Source organism: Chenopodium album, chromosome 23, assembly GCF_948465745.1.
Source record: "Chenopodium album chromosome 23, dcCheAlbu1.1, whole genome shotgun sequence".
NCBI lineage: Eukaryota > Viridiplantae > Streptophyta > Magnoliopsida > Caryophyllales > Amaranthaceae > Chenopodium > Chenopodium album.
Genome location: NC_137856.1, coordinates 15262247 through 15281702, shown reverse-complemented (window position 1 = coordinate 15281702; position 19456 = coordinate 15262247). Strand labels below are relative to the sequence as shown.

The following is a 19456-nucleotide window of genomic DNA, read 5'->3' as shown; positions in this document are numbered from 1 at the left end:
GTTGTGTTTTGAGCTTAATTACTATGATTAGTGAGTAGTTTACTTGCTAGGGTAATGGTGAAACATGTATGAGTAATGGATTAGTGTTAATTGGGGATTATTAATGGAGTTGATGATGTGATTAAACTTGGTTGATGAATCATGTGCATGTGTGTTATTAATTGAAAATTGGCTAACTTTGATTGTTGCACTAAAGTGCATTGTAAGTTCACATTGATACGGACCATTGATTTGTGACTTGCATTTACACGATTGAGTTGTCTTGTGATGTTTCTTAGCTAGAGTTTATCGTAGTTGACGATAGTTAGACCTCTAGGAGAATAGCTTGTTTTGCTCTTTTGGTTGCATGATTGATTTTCCCTCACATCGATTGACTTAGTTGATTTGACCTCCCAATTATCCATCTCCATTACGAATGCATGTGGATCCTAACCCTAGTGTTTATCACCTTTGATTTCATATAAGTTCATTTGCATCATTAGCTCTAGTTCTAGCTTATAACCCCGCTTTTGACTTCGGAATAGCTTGGCGTAAGACAATAGACTTTCAATCACCGTTCCTTTGGGTTCGACCCTTGACTTGCTACTATAATTGTATAGGGGTTAGTTGAGTGTATAAATTTTGTTTGATTGATTAGGGGAGGTAGCCCAACGACCTACCATTCTACCACTCATCAAAATGGCACCGTTGTTGGGGAATGGTGTCTTGATTGTGTATTGTTGTTGAGTCTATTCCATTTATTTGAAAAAATACAAAAATATTTTATTTCTTTCTTTTAGGCTACACTTGTCGCCGTGTTTCTAACAATTTCTTTGAGATTTTGCATGCATAGTGCTCGTTATCGATCTATTGTGCCTTTTGATCCGGAAATTGAGAGAACACTCTCAAGGAGAAGAATAACAAATAGATCTTTGCAATATAGTTCTTCAAGTGAATAGGAATTTGAAGAAGAGATGCAAGAAGGAGGAATGAGAGAGAATGAAAGGGTAGCCTTGAAGGAATTGGGGATTCCCAGTCCATATAGGTTCGAGAGTGGGATTGCTCCACCTACAACACCAGCGAATGATTTCAAGATAAGACCGGCCATGATCACATTAATAGAGTGGAGGCAATTTAGTGGAGTCAAGAGTGAGAGTCCGTTGAATCACCTCAAGGAATTTGAGAAATATTGCAATACCATCAAGGTGAACGACATTTCTCAAGAGTTCATTCGGCTAAAGTTGTTTCCCTTTTCTCTCATTGGTCGTGCCTTAGAGTGGTTGGACAAAGAGGTTAAGCCTAATTCGCTTAGGACATGGGATGATGTTACTAGAGCTTTCTTGTCTCGCTTTTACCCACAAATGAAGACGGCGGAGGCTAGAGCATTAATCCAAGGATTAATGAATTTCTATGAGGCATGGGAGAGGTACAAGGAGTACCAAAAAGAATGTCCACATCATGGGGTTCCTACTTATCAAGTGATTCAAATTTTCTATGGAGGTTTGAGTGCTCAAGGCAAGTCATGTCTTGATGGAGGAGCCGGTGGTCCTATAATGAATAGGACGGAGGAAAAAGTGGTAGACATAATTGAGGATGTTGTGAGGTACTATAGAGATTGGCAAGAAGGAGAGAGAGAGTCTATAAGCAAGAGTGGCTCAATGATCTATTCGGTGGATCACCTTAATGCAATCAACAACTTGTCATCCTAAATTTCAAATCTAGGGAAAGAGATGACATCAAGCAAAGCGAAGCTTGAGAGTGTGTCCGTGAATTCTTTGAGTCTTCCCTCCTAAACCAAAGGGAGAGGTACAATCTCTAACTCTTCTCCTTCTGCTTCTAATAACATGCCAAGTGGTTGTGTGTTTTGTGATTTATGTGGATCTTACGATCATGATTCTTCCATGTGTTCACAAGCTTTTGTTGATGGATGTGATGATGTTGAAAATAATGAATGTGAACATGTGAACTTTGTGTCTAATGCTAATGGTGGTCAAAGGTTTGAAGGACCTAAGAACTTTGGTAATAGGAATTCTCACCCTCAAGGAGGTGGTTTCGATAATTATAACAATGGAGGATATAGGAACCAAGGAAACCAAAGTTTCCGAGGCAACTATAACCATCAAGGTTGTAATAATCAAAACACAAGCCATGGGTATGGAAATCAAAACCAATCTCAAGGTTTTGGTAACCATTACCAAAACGATGGCAATAGTCAAGGAAGAGGAAGTTGGATCAACAACCAAAATAGGGGAAATTTTCAAAATAACAATCAAACAGGACCCCCTCCCGGTTTTCCTCCAAAGTCCCAATCTAATGGTGAAAGTCCTTATTCCCAACCATCGTGTTTTAAAACAAATTTGGAAGAATTGATTGACAATCAAACTAAGATCATTAACACCTATATGGCGATTAGTGATAAGAAGTTCAATGAGATGATGACTCACAATAAGATGCTTGAGACCCAAATAACCCATTTAGCAAACACTCTCAAGGACTATGCTAGTCCTTCTTTACCTTCCCAAGGTGTTGAACCGAAGAAACCCTTGTATTCTATTGCTACTATGTGTGGGAGTGATGAGTGTCATTTATGGCACTCATAAGGTAGTCTTTTAGGTTATTTCTTTCCCTTTTTGTTGCTTTCTTCTCTTAGTTTTGGCCCTTTTTCCTTTAGTTTCTCCTTTTACCTCTTTCTTTATGTTTCTCGTGTTTTTATCGTGTTTTTCCTTTATTTTGCTCTTTTTCCCTTTTATTTCCTTCCTTTGTTTACTTGTGTAGGTATTGTGAGATTCACCTTGGCAAAGGATGCAATTCGGGACCTCAATGATCAAGCAAGGAAGAAGCATTTGGCTAGAGAGGACTTAGAGAGGCCTTAGAGAGACCTCGGAGGTCTCCATGGCATTCCTCCAGGCCGCGGGCGCAGGACTTCAAGCCGCGGGCGCGGGCTTTCATTGTTCAAAAATGCCAAAAGTTGGCAGGAACTAGCCGCGGTTGCCCCGCGGTCTCTCCGCGGGCAATTTGGAGAGGTCTCTCCGCTCGGAGAGACCGCGGCTCCCCTGATCAGCCTTTGGGAGCAGGGGACTTCACCGCGGGCGCGGATCATCAAGCCACGGGTGCGGGCCCCTGAGGCCGCAGGCGCGGGTGTTGCCTAGGCAGCCCGCGGAGGGTTCCGTACCAATTTTTCCGCGGGCGCGGGCTTATCGAGAGAGACCGCGGGAGCTGCCGATTTCTTCATAGCCTATAAATTGAATTGTATTTCCTTTTTGAATCCAACTTTTTGATAATATTTCATTAGCTTAGTTTTAAAGAGAGAAGCTAGAGAGAATTTCTTGGTTTTGGATTTGTAACTCAATATTTGATCAATCAAGTTTGGATTTCTTCATTTTCAATCATCAATTTTAGTGAGATTCTCTTCCTTCTTTCATATTTTACTTACTTGTTATTTGATTCTTTTGCTTGATGTTTATTTTTCTTGGATTTGAGTTTGATAATATTGAATACTTTGATTTCTATTAGATTTTGATATAGAATGATGATCAATGCAATTTTTAGTTATTTGTTCTTGAATTTCACCATGATTAGTGAGTAGATTAGTTGCTAGGGAAAGGGAGAAGCATGTTTGATTAATGGAAATGCTAGTTCATGCTCTTTGATTGGTTGATTTGTTGCAATTAAATTGGTTGACATAGTTTTGCATGAGATTGATTAGATTAGGATTGATCACCCTATAAGATTAATCTAGATTGCATTGCAACTCTTAATGACATGACCAATTGATTTAAAGGTTGCTCTAATTGATTGAGTTTGCTTATGATTCTTCTTGGTTTGCCTTTCATAGTGACCACTACATTGGCCTATAGGAGATAGTATTTGAACTCTCTTGATTACTACTATTGTTTGTCCATTGCAATACTTGAATTAATTGATTGAGCTTTAATCTAGCATTATCATTGATTTTGCATGTGGAACCCATATCCCTAGTGTTTAGACCTTTGATTATTTGTTGAATTTGATCTAGTTCATTTTAGTACCAACCAATATCTCATTTTCGACTCCGAGGTAGCTTGACTTAGACTTTAGTTTTCATCATTGCATTCCCTCGGGACCGACCCTTAACTTACCCTATATTCATATAAGGTTGGTTAGGTGTTTACAAATTTAGTTTGGCTTGGGGAAAGGGTAGAAAACGACATGCATTTTCCTCTTGGGGAGAGTTCCCGAGACCGCGGCAGTATCGGGAGAGGGCGCGGGTTCCTGGGTTACTTTTACCCGGACGCACCCCCCTCTCTCTCTCTCTCCTCTCTATTTTTCCCCTTTATCTCTCTACATACTCTCAAACCTTAACCCCAAATCATCAAATCCTTACTCCTTTCTTCAAATTTCCATCAATTTTTCACAAAATCTACCTTATTTCTCCATTTTCATCACTTCTACTAAAGTTTCTCGTGGTTTTTCGGCAAATTTCGGTAGTGTGTGGTGTTCTATGCTTGATTTGTGTCTCCAATATTGGTATACTTCTAACCTTTGTATTATTCTTGTCAATTTCATTTGATTTCTTTACATTGGTTGGTATTATCTTGATTTTGAGCATGATTTTGTGTTTCATGGTTATTTTTGTGAAATTTGGTATTTTTGAGTGTTGATTGTTTTTCTTGATAAATCTTGCATATATTTGATGGATGATTGTTGATATTGGTATTTGTTGTTGGAATTTTGGTTGTTGTGTTGATTGAAACAGGTACTTTGTAGTTTTTGGGGGTTTGGTTGGATTTGAAAGGAGGATTGTGAGTGTTTGAGGTGTTTGTTGCATGTTTGAGGGAGTTGGATTATTCCATTTGATTTTCTTTTGTGAATTTGTGTGGTAAAAAAAAAAATATATATGAATTTGTTAAGACGATCCAAGAGTAGCAAGAACCGCTCGACCCAATCTCCCGGCCAAACTTCTCAAGGCCAATCCTCAAACCCTAACCCCCAAACACACTCCTCAACCCAAGATGACGCCCCTCCTCCTCTACCACCTCTAAAATTGTGGAACCGGTCTAAACAATTGCCCATTTATAACAAAATGAAAGACCGAAGGTTTAGACCCACCCGCCATTATTTTCGTGATGGCATGGCCAAGCTCGGGATAGATAATGACCTTGATGTGCTTCTCAATAACCTAAGTTTAGGTGAGTTTTTAAAATCTAACCCCCGTACCTACTTGGAGCCTTCAATTGAGTTTTTCTCCACCTTTGAGTTCAATAGGGTAGGGGAAACCGACTACATCATCTCCTTCCAACTCTTCAATGTTAAACACACCATGAACCTAGCCGAGTTTAATGTGGCCCTAGGTTTCAACCCAAATGGTGATATCTTCGAGCCCCTTATCTCCCTTGCCCAAAGTGAGTACAATGAGGTTGTTTGGTGGAGAACCATAGCCCACAAAAAGCAATTTGACTCCAAAATTTCCCTTGCTAGTGAGATCATTCACCCGGCCCTTATGATCCTCCATAGAATTCTCGAGTACTCGGTTTATAGTAAGCAAGATTTGGGAAAGTTGTCTCGAGAGGAGATCATGGTTTTGTGGATGGCTACTAAGCCGGAGTTGGGATCTAGGATTAATTTTGGGTACATTTTCATGGAAGGGTGCAAGGAGATCATGCATGGGGTTAAGACGGGGGAGGTTCATTGTGGGGGCATGGTGACCCGTTTGGTGAGGTATTCTAACCAAGAACGGTTCTTAGAGTCTTGCACTCCGGTTGGAGGGAGTGAAGACATTTGGATTAGTTTGGGGCAGGTTAACACCCTCCGTTTCATAACTAGTACTAAGAGAGCCGGTACCTACTCTTGGCTAGTGAGGAATACCCACCATTGCCTTCTCCCTAACCCGGCCGCTACCTCCATTTTTCGCCAAGCTAGGAATGTTTGGATGGTCCCTAGGGACAATGGTAGGATTGATGAGGATGAGATGGAGGAAGATGCTGATTTTGTTGAGGGAGCAGGGTTTGAGGATGTGCATGGGGAGGAGGATGAAGGAATAGGAGAAGAACAAGAGGAACGACAACAACAACAACCGTTTCAACAACAACAACAACAAGGAAGAAGAAGAAGACAACAACAACAACAACAACAACAACAACATCAACAACAACAATCGCCACCCGATTTTGAACAAGATATGGCGGCTATGTGGGCGCAAATGGAAAGCAAGAAACTTTCCATGCAAGGTATGTTTTCTGACCACCAAACTCTTTCTTATCAAACTAGCGCCTTGTATGACGCTAGTGTACGTATGGGGGAGGTCGCACCCCCGGTCAACTACCCTTATGTGCCGCCCCAACAAGGGCCGGTACCTTACCGGGGTGGTGACGGCCTCCCTACGTACCCTTATTGGCAAGGGGTTGAGACCCCCGATGTGCCAAGGCGCAACTTCCCGCCTTATGATTATAGGATCCCGGGGGGGGGGGGGAGTGATTACAGGGGTGACCCCGCTTATTATTATTTTGACCCCCGTCACCCCGAGCCCCTCGTTCAACAAGAGCCCTTTGACCAATTGACCCCATCCCAACAAGACCTATTTAAGAGTCATTATGGTTGTCCTCCCGGTTTCACCGGAGGTTGGGATGAGGGTGATGGTTTTGGAGGTGATGATGGTGCCGGCCCGAGCGGCCAATAGTCCCCTCTTTGCATATTTGTCTCCCTTTTTGTTCTCCCCTTTCCCTATTTATGCATGTTTGTCGGCATCGGGGTCGATGCTTTCATTTTGTGGGGGGGAGGGTTAAAAAGGATGTGTTAGCATGGGGGCGGCACCTTGGGCTCGGTGGGAAGTTTTTCATAAGGTTTTTGGTGGATCTTGGCTATTGGTCTTGTTGTTTTGTTGCTTGTTGTTGATTGTTTCCTCAGATGATGGTTTTTGGTTTCGATGATGATGGGTTCTTCTAGGTTTTTGTATATAGTTAGTGTTTAAGTGTTTTTTATTGTTTGCTTTTGTTTGGAAGTTACTAACAATTTCAATTTGTATATATAGCCTTCTTTTCTTTTACTCACCTTGTTCGTAGCTCATGCTTTGGATTGCGGTACCCTTTAGAGAAGCTCGTTCTCACTCTTTGGGTACTTTAGTCTAGCATGGACGCTTGGCGAGGCCTTTCTAATTTTACTCCTTTTTATTTTCACTTCTTTGTTTTCTTGGTTGCTTAGATTAAGATTAGACTTAGGGGAAGTTGAACGGTTCAAGGATGTATGAATTTAACACCTAGTGTGTTTGGGGTCTTTGGCGATGTGGCCATTAGACCACTTGTATGTCGATTGGGATAAACGTGTTATGATTGCATCTTTGCCCTTTCCTCTTTCCCTTTCTTATCTTTGTCTTAGTTTTCCATCTTTTCCTTTCTTTTCTTATCTTTTGTTCTTGTTGGTGTGCATTTCTTTTTGAGGCTTTCTTTTTACTATTTCTCTTTTTGAATGTCGGACTTGTATGCAATGGACTCTTGCTTTTGAATAATAGTCTTCCTAGGTAATTATGGTATGCACGGTTTGAGATTACGTTTGGTTGATTCTAGGATAAAGCATGCTAAGGTAGTTGTCTAGAACTAGCGGGATCATGAAGCCGAATTCTACTTGTTTGTGGCATGTTTGGTAGTTGCTCCCTATCTTCAATTTGACAACCTTAGTGAGTTTTTGCTACAACCATGTGAGGTGTATATTTGTTCAAGCTTTCATCAAATTCTTGCATGAGCGGCATGGATCCTTGATTTTCGCAAACCTAATCTAGAATCTTAGCATATGATTCCTAAGACCGTGACCGAACTACCTAGGAAGGACAAAGGCAGCTTTTTCGGGGTGGTATTTTTCATTTCTAGGATAGTTTTATTCATTTTCTTTATTTTTGGGTTTACATTCGCCTTCTTGCAACCATTTGAGCCTTATCCCTTCTTTTTCAAGCCACATCTTTAGATCTTTGGCCTTTTGTTTCATTTTCTTTCTTTTCTTGTTTTTATGAAGCAAATTGATCATATTTGATGGAGTTTGCGGTGGTGAAGTTGGATGTTTGATTTTTATGAGTGCAAGATTGTGTTAAGTTTGCTTTGTAAATAATGTCAAGTGTTTGAGTAAAAGCCGTCCTTAATCATAAAAGGCATGGACTAATAAATTGCATTATAGAAAAAGCCGTCCGAATTTAGCAAAAGGCAAGGACATTGCAAGTTTAAGTAAATAAAAAAAGAAAAAAAAGAAAAAAAAATTGAAAAAGTAAAAGTTCACAAATATTTTGTTGTAATCTTTTCTCCTTCTAAGCATTGAGGACAATGCTTCCTATAGCTTGGGGGGGAAAGCGTTAATTCTTCACGCTTTTTGGTCTTATTTTAGTAGAGTATTGCGTTGAATAAGCTTGGGGGTGTTAATACATTTTTGTTTGGTGATTACTTAAGTTTGGTGTTGAGATTTGGCCGGTCTTTGCTTCACATTTTAGGATAACCACCAAATTTTTAAATTTTTAGCCTACCTTAACCCTTCTTGCCTTACGTTACAACCTTGGGGAAGACCTTTGGACCTAGGAGTTGAGTCTTTCATCGGTGGAGGGAATCATAGGTTGTGGACTAAGGAAAGGGGATACGAAATCAAGATGTCGAGTAGCCTAAAAACTTTGATCTTTTTCCGGTTCCTTCGCGGAATCTATGAGATGCTCACTAAGGGGAGATATGAGATTAGTAGGGGGAACGCGGTAATACTGTTTGGGATGAAGGTGGAGTGTGACAACTAGTTCCTATGCTTAGCATATTTATGTTTCAATCAACCTTAGGTATCTTTTAACGTGCATACCATAATTCACTTTAGAAAGGTTGTTATTCATTTGAATTATAGTCTCTTTGTAAAGTCCATTTCGTAAAGAATTTGTTTCCTTTTTCCTCTTTCTTTTCTTTCTTTGGTTTGTCTCTTGGGGGTTTGGTGGAGAGTTATGGGTAAACTCTTAGGATACCCTTACGAGAGCATCACTCGTCCTCTTGAGCGATCTAGGGGTTCAAAATGGCTTGTTGTAGCTAAAAACAACCGTGATTCCTACGACAGTGAGTCCTAGTGTAAATTCTTACCCCTCTTTTTCTTTTTATTTATCCCTTCTTATTCCTTCTTGGCCTTTGTTTTGCTCGGGACGAGCAAAAGTCTAGCTTGGGGGAATTTGATGAGTGTCATTTATGGCACTCATAAGGTAGTCTTTTAGGTTATTTCTTTCCCTTTTTGTTGCTTTCTTCTCTTAGTTTTGGCCCTTTTTCCTTTAGTTTCTTCTTTTTCCTCTTTCTTTATGTTTCTCGTGTTTTTATCGTGTTTTTCCTTTATTTTGCTCTTTTTCCCTTTTATTTCCTTCCTTTGTTTACTTGTGTAGGTATTGTGAGATTCACCTTGGCAAAGGATGCAATTCGGGACCTCAATGATCAAGCAAGGAAGAAGCATTTGGCTAGAGAGGGCTTAGAGAGGCCTTGGAGAGACCTCGGAGAGGTCTCCATGGCATTCCTCCAGGCCTCGGAGAGGTCTCCATGGGACTTCAAGCCGCGGGCGCGGGCTTTTATTGTTCAAAAATGCCAAAAGTTGGCAGGAACTAGCCGCGGTTGCCCCCCGGTCTCTCCACGGGTGCGGGCAATTTGGAGAGGTCTCTCCGCTCGGAGAGACCGCGGCTCCCCTGATCAGCCTTTGGGAGCAAGGGACTTCGCCGCGGGCGCGGATCATCAAGCCGCGGGCGCGGGCCCCTGAGGCCGCGGGCGCGGGTGCTGCCCAGGCAGCCCGCGGAGGGTTCCGTACCCATTTTTCCGCGGGCGCGGGCTTATCGAGAGAGACCGCGGGAGCTGCCGATTTCTTCTTAGCCTATAAATTGAATTGTATTTCCTTTTTGAATCCAACTTTTTGATAATATTTCATTAGTTTTGTTTTAGAGAGAGAAGTTAGAGAGAAGTTAGAGAGAATTTCTTGGTTTTGGATTTGTAACTCAACATTTGATCAATCAAGTTTGGATTTCTTCATTTTCAATCATCAATTTTAGTGAGATTCTCTTCCTTCTTTTATCTTTTACTTACTTGTTATTTGATTCTTTTGCTTGATGTTTATTTTTCTTGGATTTGAGTTTGATAATATTGAATACTTTGATTTCTATTAGATTTTGATATAGAATGATGATCAATGCAATTTCTAGTTATTTGTTCTTGAATTTCACCATGATTAGTGAGTAGATTAGTTGCTAGGGAAAGGGGGAAGCATGTTTGATTAATGGAAATGCTAGTTGATGCTCTTTGATTGGTTGATTTGTTGCAATTTAATTGGTTGACATAGTTTTGCATGAGATTGATTAGATTAGGATTGATCACCCTATAAGATTAATCTAGATTGCATTGCAACTCTTAATGACATGACCAATTGATTTAAAGGTTGCTCTAATTGATTGAGTTTGCTTATGATTCTTCTTGGTTTGCCTTTCATAGTGACCACTAGATTGGCCTATAGGAGATAGTATTTGAACTCTCTTGATTGCTACTATTGTTTGTCCATTGCAATACTTGAATTAATTGATTGAGCTATAATCTAGCATTATCATTGATTTTGCATGTGGAACCCATATCCCTAGTGTTTAGACCTTTGATTATTTGTTGAATTTAATCTAGTTCATTTTAGTACCAACCAATATCTCATTTTCGACTCCGAGGTAGCTTGACTTAGACTTTAGTTTTCATCATTGCATTCCCTCGGGACCGACCCTTAACTTACCCTATATTCGTATAAGGTTGGTTAGGTGTTTACAAATTTAGTTTGGCTTGGGGAAAGGGTAGAAAACGACATGCATTTTCCTCTTGTCAGGAAGTGTCTTAGGTGAGGGAGTTTCTTGTTCTATCGAGGAAGAAGAGGAGAGGATTGCTTTGGAGAATAAAATTGAGAGGGTTGAGTCCAAGGATGTCTATTGTGAGGAGGAGCAAAAGAAAAAGAATGTTGTTGAGAAGATGTGTGAGGAAGAGAGATTTCCCGATGTACCTTACCCTCAAAAGTTCTTGAGGTATAAAATGAATGAGCAATTTGGGAAGTTCCTTGAAATGCTTAAAGAAGTTCATGTTTCCACACCTTTTGCCGAGTCAATTCCCCAAATGCCTAAGTACTCCAAGTTTCAGGATTGTAATGAGGTCAACTCGGTGGAAGGAGGGAAATGTTTTAGTGCTCTTATCCATGGGGAACTACCGGAGAAAATGGATGATCCGGGGAATTATCTATCCCTTGTAAGATCAAGAAAATGATGTTTGAGAATGCTCTTTGTGATTTAGGAGCTAGTGTGAGTATCATGCCTTATTCGGTCTTCAAAAGACTTGATTTAGGTGAGCTTCTACCATCCAATATAACCCTTCAATTGGCCGATCGATCTATCAAGATTCCTAAGGGGAGAGCTAAGGATGTCCCACTTAAGATTGGGCAGTTTGTTTTTCCCGTAGATTTTGTGGTGTTAGAAATTAAGGAAGATGAACACATTCCTATCATCCTAGGGAGACCTTTCTTAGCTACCTCGGGAGCTTTGATAGATGTGAAAGGAGGCCGCATTACTTTGAGATGTGGTAAGCAAGAGGAGAGTTTTAAGTTGAAACCAATGCATGAATCTTTATCTTTTGTGCAAGAAATGTTGTGTGCTAGTTCCTCTCGTTCTATTGATAATGTATGTATGATTGACTCTTCTACTAACAATGCTCTTGAGAATTTTGATGATGTTCTTGCAAGTTTTGATAGCATGAAGGTTAGTGAAAAGGAAATTATGATTCCCAAGCTAAAGGACGAGGAGGAAGTTGAGATTCCAAGTTGGTTTGAGCTTATTCCTCAAGATGAAGGGGAGGTTTCTATGATTGTGGATGTTGAATTTCCACCTACATTGAACAACTAGCCAAAGAAGAAGGCTCGTGATTCAAAGAAGTTGAGAAAAAGAAAGAAGTTGAGAAAAGAAAAATGTGATTTTGAGAAGTGTTTCATGGAAGTTTCATCAAGCAACAATGGAAGGTTGCCAAAGAATGCAGAGGATTTTGCTCTTTCTACTACCTTGAAAAAGGTGGCGTTCTTCGACCCTCCATGATTTGGAGGAAGGGTCGAGCTTAGAACCTTAAGCAAGCGCTTCCCGGGAGGCAACCCGAAGTTTCTAACCTTTCTTTTTCATTTTTGAACTTTTCTTGTTTTTCCCTCTTTTATTTCCTTTTCTTTTCTTTCACTTTTCTACTTGTTTGGATTTATAGAATGAACTTTTCGGGATTTGATTTCTTCTAGTTAGCATGATGAATGGAAGGTGTTTGCGGCATTTGTCAAGGTTATGTTCAATTCTAATCGAAATATGAGGTAAAGGGGTAAGAATCTTAAGGAGGTAAGTTAGGTAATTCATGCTTTGAAAGTTGAAGGAAGTTAATGCCTAGTGAGTTCTTGTGGTGGGTTCATGAATCTCAAACTTTGGGCTCACTAAAAATAAGTTTTGCTACTGCCTATGTTGGTGTTTATCACCATCATGATTCATGTACGCACCTAAGAACACACCAAGCTTCAAAGAAAGAAAAAAAAAGAGAAAAGAGGAAGAAAGGGGATGTGCGGGCGCACAAGAGGAGTGTGCGGGCGCACAGCTATCTGGTGCGGGCGCACAGTTAGTGTGTGCGGCCGCATACCCTTGGCCGGATCCCTTATCATATTCTTCTTACTCCTTTCTTCTTTCATTCCCTCATCTCTCACTCTCTCTCCAACGCCCCTCATCACCAAACCCTCACCCTTGAGCGCACCTCACCTTCTCCATTCACCCTCATTTCTTCATCAAATCTTCACAAAAATCACTCCAAATTCATTAAAATCCACTCAAAAATCCATTCTACTCATCAAAAATCACACAAATTCACCCAAACAAGGACTCAATCTCTCTCCTCCATAGTTGGTTACAATTTGGGGCTTTTGTGTATGGTTGAAATTGGAAGCTCAAACTTGCTCAAACTTGATTCTTGTATGGTATAATCATCTTCTCTAACTTCAATTTGCTTAATTATATCATATATATGCATATTTGGAATTATTGTATGAGCATGAATAGTGGTAGTATGGTTTTTGTGAATTTTGATGCTTGATATTGATTTTGGATGAAATTTTGTGATGTTTGTTGATTGATTTTGCATAACGTTGCTTTGTTTGTTAATTTTGTAGCATTTGTCATCATTTTTGGTTGAAACTTGTTGAGATTGAAATTTGGAATTTTGGTAGTAAGGTTCCATATTGATTTTGGTTGTTTGGTTGTGTATTGGATTGTTGGTGAAGGTTTTTCTTGGTTGATTGGTGTTTTTGGTTGAATTGGATTGAAGTTGTGTATTGGAGGAAGTGTTGGTTCTTGATTTGTTGTTTCTTGGAGTATTGGAGTTGAACTTGATTGATTGATTTTGGTGAACAACCTAGACACAAAAATGTCAAACCTAATCAATAAGTTTACCAAAAAGAGGAAAACCAATGTATCCATTGAAGAATCGAGACCTAGCACATCTTTTTCACCTTCACAAAAATGACCACCAACGCCACTTCCAAAGCGAAAAAAACCTTGACCTCGACCAAAAGATCCTCAACCAAAAGCTCAAAGATGAGAGGACCCTCAAACCAACCCACCACTATCTCCAAAGAGACATGACAAGCTTGGGGATAGATGAGGATGTTAGAGAGTCACTCCTCAACTTGAGAATGGGTTCCTTCATCAATGATGCCTTTCACACCTACAAGGAGCCAACCTTGGAATTTTTTGCTACCTTGGATCTTGTGCCCATGGGAGGGCAATATAGGGTGAGGTTTCAAATCTTTAACGTGTTGGGGTTTGGTGAGTCCGACTCACCGCGGAAACAACCCCGACCCAAGGAACCACTCGTAATTAATAAAACCATAAAGCATAAATAAATAATCACAAGAAAAGGAAGAACAAATCATACCCTTGAAGAAAGCGTCGCCCTCACAAAACAGACTCTTACTTGAAAGCCTTGAGCACCACAAATGCCGTGCCTCCAACGGTATCCACCCACAAAGGACGAACACGACTTTTTAGGTCCGCTACCTTGGAGTTAGCAAGGTCCGACCAAAACCCAAGTGTTAATGGAGTTTAAGAGTTTTCCCAAAAATATGGAATGCTCTTTCTAACTCCCACTCAAGCCAAGCATTCTCAAGCCATGCCATGACTATTTATAAGGATGTATGGTTTGTGAATTCCACTCATCTTTCAATGTGGGACTTTTCACAAAAAGATCCCACATGGAAAGAGAATTAACCATGTGTCACCCAACCTTGAGCCCCAAGTTGGGATCGGTTGGCCCATTTTATTTTGGCCCATATCCATGACCCATCAACCCGGGTCCACGGCCATTTGCCACATGTGTCGCCACCGTGGCGTGCCACTTGGTGGCTGCCACTTGGCGACTGCCATGCGTGCTGCCAAGTGTGCTGCCACATGGAGTTTTTCCATGGCTGCTGCCACGTGGCACGCTCCTATTGGGCATGCATTCCTAGCCTTTTGCGTGGCTAGGATTTTACTTGTTACTTGAAGCATTTTCCCGTCTCGCCAAACCGTAAATTTTGGCTCGACATTTGAGATTCTCCGACGCTCGGTTTCGACGCTCCAAGCTCGAATTTCCGACTTCTAAATGTTTAACACTCAGGCGACGAATAAATTTCTTCCGAATTAATTCGTCGAGTCAGTTCGTATATTTTGCTTGGGTGTGACCCGAATGGTTCAGTCAAGATTAAGCTGTAATATTAATTATATTAATATTACTGATCGGAAGCGGCCTCCACCCAGGCATTCCGATCACTTGACCTTGCTGAATATATTAGCTTTCTAATAATTTTGAACCCGCTATCAGAATAATACACTTGTTGGAATTGAAGGACACCATTCCTTTCAATCTCCCACTTGTCCTTTCGGACAAGTGTGCATTTAGTGTATAGCCCCTTTCCTATGTCTCTTCATGAACTACAGAGTAAGATTACTCGTCATCTCTGTTACGTCAAGAAGTGTTTCTCGAAATCCGAGTTTGACTTTCAATAAGCAGATGGTTTTTAAAATCCATCTGAGCACGGCCATGCATTTTCACAGTCTCGCTCTTCGAGAGGCCTTGTAAACAACAAGACATGTTCTCTATTGTTAGTAGGGGGACATTTCCAGTCTTGTAATGTAGCTTCTCTTACTAAGAGGACCTACCCGCCTGATATCTGTCGTTATAATCCCCCCAGTTACGGCAGACGTTTGGCGGATACCAAAGCGGACTTGTACTCAAACAAGAGATCTCCCACTACTCATGGTCAAAGGAAAAGAGTTTCGATAGTAATAATGAGAAAAATACTTATGACGATTTTTAAATCTCTTAAAGTATTCTCATAGGTCGATCCAGTATGGTTCTAAACCAATACCTGTGCAAATGATTTATATCCTCATAGCACAAGAAATAGTGCTATAAATCATACTACACACTAATCTCTAATGGTCATTAATCGTCCACAAAAAAAGACCTTGATTAGGGATAATTTTCGATTAAGATATTCAACGTTCACTTAGTAGGTGTTTCTTTATCCAAGCCATTGACTTGATACCCAATTTTGAATATTTATTAAAATCAAATGGACTCATTATTTAATTCTAAACCACAATTAAATAGTTTTGTGGAATATTTCGAAATATTTTATTCCACTATGAAACTTCACAATGTTTCATCTTATGATAAATGGTTTTTCCCAGATGTTTTAAGAGTAGTACTCTTCATAAAACATTCATAGAAATCACACTCATATTTAATATGCTTGATTTCTTTCATGCAATTATGAATGTTGTCGTTCACTTGTTGCATATGTTTAGTTATAATTACTTTGCAAACCTTAGCATCTTCATTATCCACCATTTCCATAATAAGATGATAAAATTTTGAGAGTGTTAATGGATTACATGTGATTCAGGATTTATTGTCCAAGCAATGACTCCTACTCATTTTTATGATTTGAGACCTTCTACTTGACAACCTACAATCATCAACGTTCAACAACGAACTTTTCCATTTAACATCTTTCCTTATTATTGCTTTTAAGGCAACAATTTTCTCAACGTATATTTTAGTAGACTCCCTGATGATGCCTTTCTTGGGTTTCACTCCAAGCGACTCACAACGATTTTAGATACCCTAATCACTTGTGAGCATGGAAATTTTACTTAAATTCCCACACATTATACATGGATGCACGTCCATGTTACCATTCTCAAGCCACGACACTTCTTGTCTCGTGCTTATAAATGGCTTCCTTGCTAAGGATCTAGTTCTTGTTAAGGTTTGTGCTTGCAACATCAAAACTCAAATTATATTTGTTTCCATGCGTCAAGAACTCATCCAACTACTTATCTAAGTTCTATGGATGTTCTTGACTATAATCTAATGATCTAATACTTAGATCAATGTCGATTGGTATTATATACGTACTTCACATGCTCTAAGCATGTAAGTCATCTGAATATTTCATATCATAGCTTTACATGATGGAATTAATTCTAGAATGATTCTCAATTTTATTCTACCTTGTTACATTTAGCTCATACAGTTACACTGAGTCTTGCCAAATTATTCGCTATATGATATGGTTGAAAGTCTCTTACTAGAGTCTTTCTTGTTTGACATAGTACTTAGCCTAGCTTATACTTAGTTCAAACATTTACTTAGCTTCATACATATGGGTCGAAAGCCTTTCAAAGTCCTTCATGTTTAACATGGTAATTTCTTTTACTCATTTAAACATTTTAATTAAGTCTATACCATAGAACTTAATTCCCAACATGTACTAAATATCGTCTTTAGCTCGGTCCATTGTCGAAAATACTTTCAAAACTAAGCATTTAGCATTTGATAGTTGTTTCACAATAGAGTTCGTAAACTTCTTGTTGGACCATCACTTTTGCTCCCACTAAACTTCTTGTTCATTAGAATTTCTATGTTTCTCCATAAGTCAATTAACTTTATGAGAAAACACGCTCCAATTCCTTCATGCAATGCTTCCTTTAATCCCATGACGGATTTTATGTGCTTGCTTTCAAATCTAGCATTTATTTAGATTTTCAAAACCCTTAGACTATTCCATAGTCACTTCCAAAATCCTATTTTGGGAAGGCAGTTTTGGTATTTATTTTTCCATATTTCCTATGTTAGTTTTCTACATTTGCTAGTTTTCTCCTTGAAAACTTATTTACAATCGATGGATCTTTCATCTTTCATGCAAATTAATCAAGTTTCGAACATGATTTTCAAACATGGAGTCTATTTCGGATTTTCATGGCCTCTAACCATCATTCAGAATTTGGATTTGTCGTAGCTATATTACAAGACATTATTCCTTTGCTTGTAAGTCTTAGTTTAATTTCTAACTTAATAGAAAATTTATAGGATTCAATCCAAGCCTTTGGTGAATTCTATACTTATGCGGGGTAATTGCATCAAACAATGAGTTTTAAGGCGCTTTCAAAGCCCTTTTATTATGTTGATCTTACTCCAACATTTTCAATGTTTTGTGAGTAATGAATTCTCTTTTAAGGCACTTGTAAAGTCCTATTGAGTATTCTTGACCAAGCATTCTCATGAAGTCCTTTAAGATCTTCCGAGATTCTCAGTTCTAGTTTGTTGCTAAGCTCGATGGTCATCAAGTTCATTTTCCTCCCACTTGTCGTTTTGGAAACGTGTTACTTTCTAGAAAGACACCACTTAGAGCAACAAACATTATGTTCTCAATTACGATGTGGAGGTAATGCCCGTAGTCTCACTTGAATGCTTACAAAGAGACATGTATACTGTCTTTGGGTAAAGTTCGTTGTGAAACAAACAGTTAGCTCCCACTTGAGCTATCTTAGTCTTTATTGAGCCATTCAGCTCCCACTGAGCCACCTAGCTCCCACTGAGCCACTTAGCTCCCACTGAGCTAGTGAACTCCCACTGAGACTAAGAGCCTTAGACATATACTTGAAAAGACTTTTAGAAGTTATTTCTATCCATAACTGAATATGGCGTCCTTTCTTAGCTTCGACATATTGTTTAGTGTAACATTAGTGATTTGTGCAAATCTTTAAGAACTTTATAGGAAGGGTTGTAAAACATCATCGTTCGAGTCATTTTCAAATGACACTGAGGTCTCCAAGAGGACACACTATGTTCTTTATGGAGTTATTTATGAATATTTCCATTCACAACTTTGAGATGGTCATGCTTGGCTCAAGCAAAAATCGCTCGATCTAATCTAGACGTTTTGATATCTTGCCAAGTCGATTCTGAACTTCATTGGACTCTTGAGCTACTCAAGTCAAGTTTGTTCACATTTGATGAATATAGCCATATCCTTTCAAATTCTTTGTGAAACGTTGAAGTAATTGAATCCTCTTTAGCCTTCGGAGTCAATTGTCTATACCAAGAACAATGACTCTCTGCTTTGTCGGTTTCATTTAGTAAGACTTGCTTGTCTTAGAATGATTCTAATTCGATTAACTATCAAGAGCCTATCTAATAGACTCTTGAGTACATTCTTGTCGACGTGACATTGCTAAGGATGTTTGGAACGCAAATCAAGCCCATGACTTGAACTTAGTTGCTAAGGATGTTTGGAACGCAAATCAAGCCCATGACTTGAACTTAGTGATTTTATCATGTTAGGGAAATGTTTGTTTATAATCAATCGTTCTTGACTTAATGCTTGGATAACCATGCTATTTAAATAAATCTCGCAACTATTTCTCATTACTTTGAATGTGAGTCTTTCCGTGTGTAAACGGATCAATTGCTGATTATGGAACATAATAACCATTACTTGTTCCATCCTTTGGCTTAAAAGGTCTTTAAACAAAACATACGACCTTACAACTGATGTAGCTCTTCTTGCTTAATTCTAAGCTTGTAAGTCGATAACTTAGCTTAACTTCAATAGTTTGAGGTCACTATCATAGTGGAACACTCAAGCAGTATCCGATACTTGTGAAGATAACGAATTGCTAAGTTAACTACAATAACATGAACTCATGAGTTGAAATGAAATCTAATTCCTTTTCTTCGTTCCTTCTTTTCTATATTTCTTATCATACAATATATCATAATCTTACTTTAAGAATCATTTCTGTAAGTACCTTGACTCTTATACTTTGTTAGGCATAATCAAGCACCTAGTGCGCCGTAAAACAAAGTTCCATCTTTTCCATTAATTCTTACTCGAATTACTACATCAATGAGTCCTACTCAATTATGTATGATGCGAAAAGATACGTTGGTTGTCAAACATTGAGAATCTTGAGTTTGCAACTCAATAACTCATGTTTTATCAAAACTACCTAGTATTTTAAATACATGATGTCCAACCGTCCTTTCGGACTTAGTTATAAAAGTCATTTATGAGAATTGTATTTTAGAAATGCTTTTCCTTTCTTTGAGAACTATTCTCAAGGATTTCCTTTACCAATCATGGAAACAATATTATTTGATTT

The 19456-nt window shown here is 39.1% G+C and overlaps 1 pseudogene; it reads right to left on the bottom strand.

Moving 5' to 3' along the window:
- Positions 1-1360: 1360 nt before the first annotated feature.
- On the bottom strand, positions 1361-1444 carry LOC145609851 (small nucleolar RNA R71; annotated as a pseudogene).
- Positions 1445-19456: the final 18012 nt, after the last annotated feature.